The sequence below is a fragment of the Olea europaea genome, chromosome 18, assembly GCF_002742605.1.
Source record: "Olea europaea var. sylvestris chromosome 18, O_europaea_v1, whole genome shotgun sequence".
Classification (NCBI taxonomy): Eukaryota; Viridiplantae; Streptophyta; class Magnoliopsida; order Lamiales; family Oleaceae; genus Olea; species Olea europaea.
Genome location: NC_036254.1, coordinates 23399159 through 23407823, shown reverse-complemented (window position 1 = coordinate 23407823; position 8665 = coordinate 23399159).

The window sequence follows — 8665 nt, the reverse complement described above, 5'->3', positions numbered from 1 at the left end:
CAACATGATGTTTGCAGAACTCATTGGCAAAACCATGGAGGTCTACGTGGATGACATGTTAGTCAAAAGCCTCCGGGCAGCCGAACACGTAAGTCACCTCAACCAAACTTTTCAGATACTTAGAAAATATAAGTTGAAGTTGAATCCCCTCAAATGCACCTTTGGAGTGGCTTCGGGTCAATTCTTGGGATATATTATCAATCAAAGGAGAATTGTAGCAAATCCAATGAAAATAATGGCCTTGTTAGAGATGAGGTCACATCAAAAACCAAAGGAGGTCCAAAGCCTCAATGGTCGGATAGCCGCACTTAGTTGCTTCATCTCCAGAGCCACGGATAAAAGTTTGTCTTTCTTCAATGTGCTTAAGCAAGGAAAGAAGTTCCAATGGACTTCTGAATGTAAGGAAGCTTTCCAGGCACTGAAAAAGCACCTCGAAGAGGCACCCCTCCTTTTAAAACCGCTATACTTAGTGGTTTCGGACATGGCGATCAACGCCGTCCTAGTTAGAGAAGAAAGAGAGCGCCAGCTGCCAGTGTACTACGTCAGCAAAGCACTTCTCCCAGCTGAAACACGCTACCCAGACATGGAGAAACTGACACTCGCCCTTATCACAGCCTCAAGAAAATTGAGGCCGTACTTCTAGGCCCACTCAATCGAAGTTTTCACCAATTTCCCATTGAAGCAGGTGATGCAAAAAATAGACGCATCAGGACGCCTGCTAAAATGGGTAATCGAACTCAACGAGTTCGATCTATTATTCCGATCTCGACATGCCATCAAGGGCCAGGCCCTTGCAGATTTCATGATTGAGTTTGCCAAAGTCCCAGAAATAGAGGCGACAATGGAATCAGTCGAGCCCCCCACATGGAAACTGTTCGTAGATGGGTCATCAGGAGAGACTGGCTCCGGGGCAGGGATCGTCTTGGAAAGCCCGAAAGGCCACAAGCTAAACTGCGCAGTAAGGTTCGACTTCAAAATCTCGAACAATGCTACTGAATACGAGGCCCTTCTGGCAGGTCTTAGACTTGCTAAAGAGATGCAGGTCAGAGGCTCCTGGCAAGCAATGATTCTCAACTTATAGTGAATCAGGTTAATGGGAACTTCGCGGCCAAAGACAGTAGCATGGTTGCATACTTGAAGTTGGTTCTGGACCTAGTTCCTCATTTTGAAAGGTTCGAACTGACTCAAGTTCCCCGCCTAGAAAATACATATGCAGACGCCCTTTCAAAATTGGCCAGCAGCAAGGATTTAGAGCTGCTAAAGGTTGTCCCTATTGAGCACTTATCAAGGCCCTCCACTTCCGAAGGTGAAGAGGTACTATGGATAGAAGGTACTCCATTATGGATGCAGCCTATCATCGCCTATCTGAAAGATCAATCACTGCCTACTTCTAAAAGTGAGGTACGAAAATTAAGAAGAAGGACTACACACTTCGTCCTACAAAAAGATACTTTTTACAAGAGAGGCTTCGCTTCGCCACTTCTCCTATGCATGGGGGACGAAGAGGCCACATACATACTCAGGGAAATCCATGAGGGAATCTGCGAAAATCATTCCGGAAGAACAGCTTTGGCACACAAGGTTCTTCGTCAAGGCTACTTCTGGTCGACCCTGAAAAGGGACGCGTGCCAGTTTGTCCAGAAATGTGACAAGTGCCAGCGCTTCTCGAATATTCAAAGGAAAACTTCTCAGAGCCTCTTCGTAGTAACCAGCCCTCGGCCATTCACCAAGTGGGACACTGACTTCATTGGTCCACTCCCAAAAGGAAGAGGAAGCGCAACTTTTGCCATTGTCGCCATTGACTACTTCACTAAGTGGGTCGAGGCTGAACCCCTTGCTAGGATCACCGAGGCGAACACTACTAAATTCATCTGGAAGAACATCATTTGTAGGTTCGGCATTCCCCACTCCTTAGTGTCCGACAATGGAAGAAAGTTTCGAGAACAAGAAGATGCGAGAATTATGCGACGAGCTAGGCATAAGGAAGGACTTCTCAACGCCTCATCACCCTCAACCAAACAGACAAGTTGAGGCAGTGAACAAGACTATCAAGCACACCCTGAAAAGGAAGCTTGACACCTCAAAAGGGGCTTGGGTGGACGAACTCCTCTACGTCCTTTGGGCCATCAGAACATCTAGCCAAATTGCAACAGGGGAAACACCATTCTCGATGACCTACGGAGCCGAGACCATGAGCCTGGTTGAGGTCGGGGTTCCATCACACCATCGAATATACTTCAATGAGATCAGCAATGATGAGGCTCGAATAAGTGAACTCCATCTCCTTGAAGAAAGGAGGGATGCTTCCCAAGTAAACTTGGCCAAGTATCATCGAAAGATGACCCGCTATTATAACTCCAAGATCAGAAATAGAACTCTTCGCTTGGGGGACCTCGTCCTCAGAAGGGTCTTCCAATCTTCAAAACCAACTGGGTCCGGAGTGTTTGGACCGAACTGGAAGGGCCCTTACCATACCCGCAGAGAGTCCCGATCGGGCACTTTCGAAATTGAAGACATGGCAGGAAAGGTACTACCTCATCAATGGAACATCGAACACTTGAGAAAGTACTATCAATGATGAGCCTTTGTTCCGATCCGATCTCAATATTGTCTAATGAATGGGTGTTCTGATCTGATCTCAGTTGTAAATTCCCTAGCTTACTAAGTGTTGAAATTTCCTTGGTAAAGTGTGGTGTAATTTGTCAAAGTAATGAAACTTCGGTTCTTTGTCACATCGGTTGGTAAATTGTTTCCCCAATCCTTCAATATGTTTACTTAAGTGATCTGATCCCAAATTGTTAACTGATTAATGCTAAGAGGCACTTCATGTTTACTTAAGTGGTCCACTTTATATTAACTTGAATGATCTGATCTTCTGTTATTAACTGGTTATTATTAAGAGGCGCTTAGTCTTGAACGTTCATACAAGGGCAAACAGATCAATACAATAAAATAGCAGAAGCACCAATACTTGACAAAAAAATTCATTTCATTTACTTGAATTTGAAATACAAAAAGGCCGAAGTCATTACAAAAGTTGGCCCTATTCTACTGGAGGGTCTTCTCGAGTTGCTTCTGCCTCAGCCGCCTCCGGGGCCTCCGGAGCTTCTTCAGCAAGCCTGTCAGGCCGGCCTCCAGTTGATCCCCCGAACTCGGCCTCCAAAGAGGAGATGTCCAGAGTGGATGGACCTCTTTCAACCGACCCAGCAAGCCTTGGGCACTCCAGGAGGCCCAAAAGTTGGTGAAGTCGTCGTACATGGGGTGTTCTTCGAAGTGGTCAATGAAATTTTGAACTGCCACCTCTCCTATCGACTTCAACTCCTCCTTCAAGGAGGCGATCTCCTCAGATTGAGCCTCCGCCTTTTGCCTCAGCTCCGTTTTTTCTTTGTTTGAGGCCTCCAGAGCCTCCGTGGCGAGCCAATGGTGCTCATTGGCGTGATCCACTCGCCGAGTCATAGCAACCATCTGGCACTCCACCTTATATAGCTCCTTCTTCAGTCGCTCCACTTCAGCTCTGGCGGTAGACAGCTGGGCCTCGGCCTCCTTCCTTCCTTTCTCCTCCTCAGTGGCCTTGGCTCGGGCTTCCCTCACAGCATCCCATTAGTGCATTGCCTTCTCGAGGCGCTTGGCGAGGTCCTCCCTCTTAGCATTCAAATCCTTCACCAAGCTCTCCAGTTGGATGCTGGTGCTGAGAGCCCAGGCCACACAGGCACTGTTGGCCACTACCAGGTCTTCGGCTGTGCAGGAAGCGGTGTGGTACCTCCACTCTTCAGTCCAATATTTGTTGTGGACCACCACCACCGCAGCCATTTCCGAAGGAAGAGCCTCCAACACTTCTTTCACCGGCTTCTTCAGGTTGGTGCCCAAAAAGTCGACCTCCTTAGAGGGAAGGGCCCTCTTTCTCCTCTGTTGCCCCGGCACTTGGGCAATAGGCACCGCAGTAAGTGGCGAAGTGGCCGGGGCAGTAGCAACCTCTGCTGGTGCAGGCCTCTTCTCCGGAATGGCCACCTCGGTTGGAATTGTAGTTTGCTTCAGAATAGGGGATGGCCTTGCCACAGTTGGGCGTTTGGAAGGGGCGACACTCTTTTTACCCTTCCGCAATAGATTGGCCTTGGGGTCCTCTGGCACCTCCTCCTCCATCGGAGGCTGGAGCCTTTCACTAACATCCACCAGGTCCTCCATTTGCTTCTTGTAGGTGGAGGAGGAGGTCTTCAGCGCCCGTGCCTCTGCTATCATCCTTTGGATGGTCTTAAAGTCGGGGCACATGGACATCTTCTTGTTGAAGTTGTCTGCAAGGAACAAACAATGAATCAGTATAAGTGTAAAAAGTTCAGAAATATGAAAGGGTAGAGGCTTCGGGACAGTTACCTTGAGATGCCATCAAGTCGTGTGTAACGAACTGCAGATTTTTTCTGATCAGCCGGTGGTATGACCTCTTCTTCTGAGGCAGCTAATAGATGATGCAAATGGTGTCGAAGTCCTCAGAAGACAATTCGCACCGAGGAAGAGTACCTTCAATAGAAATACAAATGTTAGTCACGATCTGAACCGGAGAGAAATATAAAGAAACGCAACTGCGATACTCACTAAGTGTCGAGTACTTCGTGGGGATCGTAAGAGGTGCCAGGGGGTCTCCCTCCATTGTGTCCCATCGTCCTGCGGCCCACCACCACGAGCCTTTCCACTCTTTGATAGAGCTTGGCAGATTGAGTACGAATGGAGTATGGAAACCCTATGAAGTAAGGTAATACCAGCCCCGGGTCTTATCCTTCCCAGATGTCACTTTAGGGATATAAAGGGTCTGAAAGATGGAGAAAGGCATCTCAAGCCCAAGTGACACCTCTTTCCACAACATTCAGGAGCCCACCATTTGGCTCCAAGAGTTTGGGTTGAGTTGGGTCGGAGCTAACCCATAGGACCTAAGTACCATCCTAAAAAAAGGGTGAATTGGAAGCCTAAGGCCGGCTCTAAGAATCGCCTCACTTATGGCCACACACCCCGACCTAGGGTAGCAGGTCTCTCTTCAGGCTCGGGGAGGATCAGATTTACGCTATCTAGAATCCTATATTCTACCCTAAGTCTCTCTAGGTCGGCCTCCTTTAGTTTGGAGGGGTAATCCGACGCCCCCAGTGCACAGAAGTATCAACCGAGCTATCCGGCCTCTTCCATATATTCTCCCCAACTATCGCTTCGGCTATATCGGAGGAGGTCGCCACAATGGGCTCATCCATCCTTACTAATTCTAGCTCCCTCCCCGAACCAGAACTTCCTTCAGAAGCCATTTTTTCAGAAAATAAAGGTCCCAAAAAGTTGTTGAAACTTACAGATTCAGAGGTTTCCCCAGCTGAAAATGGTCAGAAAATGGTGTAAGGTCGCTGGAAATTGATATTTCTCGCCGGAAATGCTCGAAAAAGCCAGAAATCGCTAATGATTTGAGAGCAAAGTGAGTTTTCTGCACAAGGGTGAAAAGCTTCAAAGACGCTCAAAGTCCGCCTTTTATAGAACACTCTAGCTGATCTCCGCCGTTGAATTCAAATGCAATCGATCTAGGCCATCCGTCGCATCATCAATCTAGGTCGTTGAAATGAAACGTCAAATTTGATCTATGCCTAAGATTTTGCTGTGACCCTCATGCTCGCATAAAACGCGTCACCTCGGTCACCACCAGTCATTGACAATAAGTAGCCACGGCAGCCTTTTAGGGGAATGGGCATGGCACCCAACTGTCACCTTGAAAATACACAACAGCTGTCAAATCATTTAACGTCAGATGCCCGCCTCAGGTCTATCTCCCTACTCAACTTTACAAAGCTTAAACGCACCTGACGCGGAGTCCTATGTGGGTCATCGCCTCAGTCGCTGCGTTCCCTCCTAAACTTTACAAAGTTTTACCCATCTCCCAACTCGTCGTCCCATGTGGGTCAGCGCACTGGTGACAGATGATCTTCTCCCCCAACTTTACAAAGCTAAGACGCACCTGACGCGGAGTCCCCTGTGGGTCATCGCCTCGGTTGTTGCGTTCTATCCTAAGCTTTACAAAGTTTTAACCATCTCCAAACGCGTCGTCCTCTGTGGGCCAGCATACCGGTGGCAGATGGGCTCCTCACCCAACTTTACAAAGCTTAGATGTACATGACGTGGAGTTCCCTGTGGGTCATTGCCTCGGTCGCTGCGTTTTCTCCTAAGCTTTACAAAGTTTTAGCCATCTCCCAACGCGTCGTCCCATGTGGGCCAGCGCACCGGTAGCAGATGGGCTCTTCACCCAACTTACAAAGCTTAGACGCACCTGACGCGGAACCCCCTGTGGGTCATCGCCTTGGTCAGTGCGTTCCCTTCTAAACTTTACAAAGTTTTAGCCATCTCCCAATGCGTCATCCCCGGTGGGTCAGCGCACCGGTGGCAGATGGGCTCCTCACTTAACTTTACAAAGCTTAGACGCACCTGATACGGAATCCCATGTGGGTCATCGCCTCAGTCGCTGCGTTCCATCCTAAGTTTTACAAAGTTTTAGCCATCTCCCAACGTGTAGTCCTATGTGGGTCAGCGTACCGGTGGCAGATGAGCTCCTCACCCTACTTTACAAAGCTTAGACGTACCTGACGCGGAGTCCCCTATGGGTCATCGCCTCGGTCGCTGCATTCCCTCCTAAGCTTTACAGAGTTTTAGCCATCTCCCAACGCGTCGTCCTCTATAGACCAGCGCATCGGTGACAGATAGGCTTCTTACCCAACTTACAAAATTTAGACGCACCTGACGCGGAGTCCCCTCTGGGTCATTGCCTCGGTCATTACGTTCCCTCCTAAGCTTTACAAAGGTTTAGCTATCTCCCAACGTGTCGTCCCCGGTGGGTCAGCACACCGGTGGCAGATGGGCTCCTCACTCAACTTTACAAAACTTAGACGCACCTGAGGCAAGTCCCCTGTAGGTCATCGCCTCGGTCGCTGCGTTGACCTTCTTCCTACGCATCATCCAGTCTTATAGCGCTTCGGTCTCACATGAGTAATTATTTTCCTTATGCAGTAGCAAAACTTTAGAGCATCTGCCTAAGATCATCGCTTCAGAGAATGTAGAAAATTGGCCCACAAACTCCCACAAGTCACGGTCCACGTACCAAGGCATACACATCCGGTCGGGAAGGCAAGTCCATCTACGATATAAATATTCATACCTGGACTTGGGGAACCGCTGTTACGCCCCTATTTGTCCCACCTCGAAATGTCCACCACCACACACTCCAATCTGCTAGACACCCATCCAAAATGTTTTCGAAGCGATCCCCCCAATGTCAACAACCTGCTATCACACTGCAATACATAGGCGATCATTCTGAACTTACCGAAGTGCCCTCGCCCCTGAGGCTGAGGCGAAGTGAACTCCGAAGACCTCTATCAGAAGATCTGTTGCCAATTTCAGAAGGAGATCTCTGCCAAGATCATTTCTGCCCCTAAGGTTTAAATTGATTTGACGTCTCCATGAGGTTACTTGATGTGACTTATCAACTTTATGTCAACTCAACTCGAGAGATGCAATTACTCGCCCACTCTACAGATGCGGCTGATTGACACCTATGAGCAGACACCTCATACCGTTAGATGTATACACGTGCCCCACATCCAACGGTTCATCCAACCTATAAATACCCAAGGGTTGGCAAAAGGCGAAGGTAATGAAACTTTTACTACATAGCACTCTATAGCAAGTATATATATATTCTCCTTCCCCTTATTATTTTGCACAATCCCTAGGCACTGTTCTGACCACCTGAACCTAACTTGACCTTCGGAGCGTATACGGTCGCCACCACCCCCGCTGGTCTCAGCCGTGTGCATCTAACCGTGCGTTGATTGTGCGTATGGAGGAATATGTGGAGTAGCTCTCGGTTGGCCACGTGGAAGGTCCGATTTTCGAGGTCAACACATACATATCTTCATTTTAATTTATTAAGATGATACATATTAATTAATGACCATTTTGTCAAAAAATGAAAATAATGAACTCAATCAAAATTCTCGTTTTTCTATATTTTATACATGTCTATGGTTGATAACTATCATTACACATCATTATTGACTTATTCCAATTTCATAAATTTTTGTATAACATTTTCTTCAAATATATTGCGTAATTATTAAAGTTCACAAATTTTAATTATTTAAACTGTATATTAATCATAGTGCAAATTATATTGTTTCCATCTATATATTGTACTATTAAGTTTCAAATATGAAAATGTGATAAAGTTTCATAAAATTGTAACTAGCTATCCTTTCCATTACAATACATATACAGTTTCAGATCAACGACAAAAAACAATGCTTCAAGTAGTATAGATATAATCTTAAATTTATTTTTAATAAAGTTGTAGTATGTAAAATATCATTCATCATAATAAAAAAATAAATTGCCAGCTTCTAAAAAATTATGTTAGATTAGTATATGAATAAATTTGTTGACTAATGAATAGTTTTTTTTTTTAAAAATTTTTACAGATGTCGTTAGAATACATATTATCTCCAAATCAATGGTTCTCTGCTACGATTACTCAATTTGCAAATCATCAATATCTTAAAATTTTTGTAGAACTTATAGATGCGGATGATCAAGCTTCTTTGTTGTGCAATCCATTCCATGGATTCATTTGCGGAAGTATGTATAAAAAGCAAAA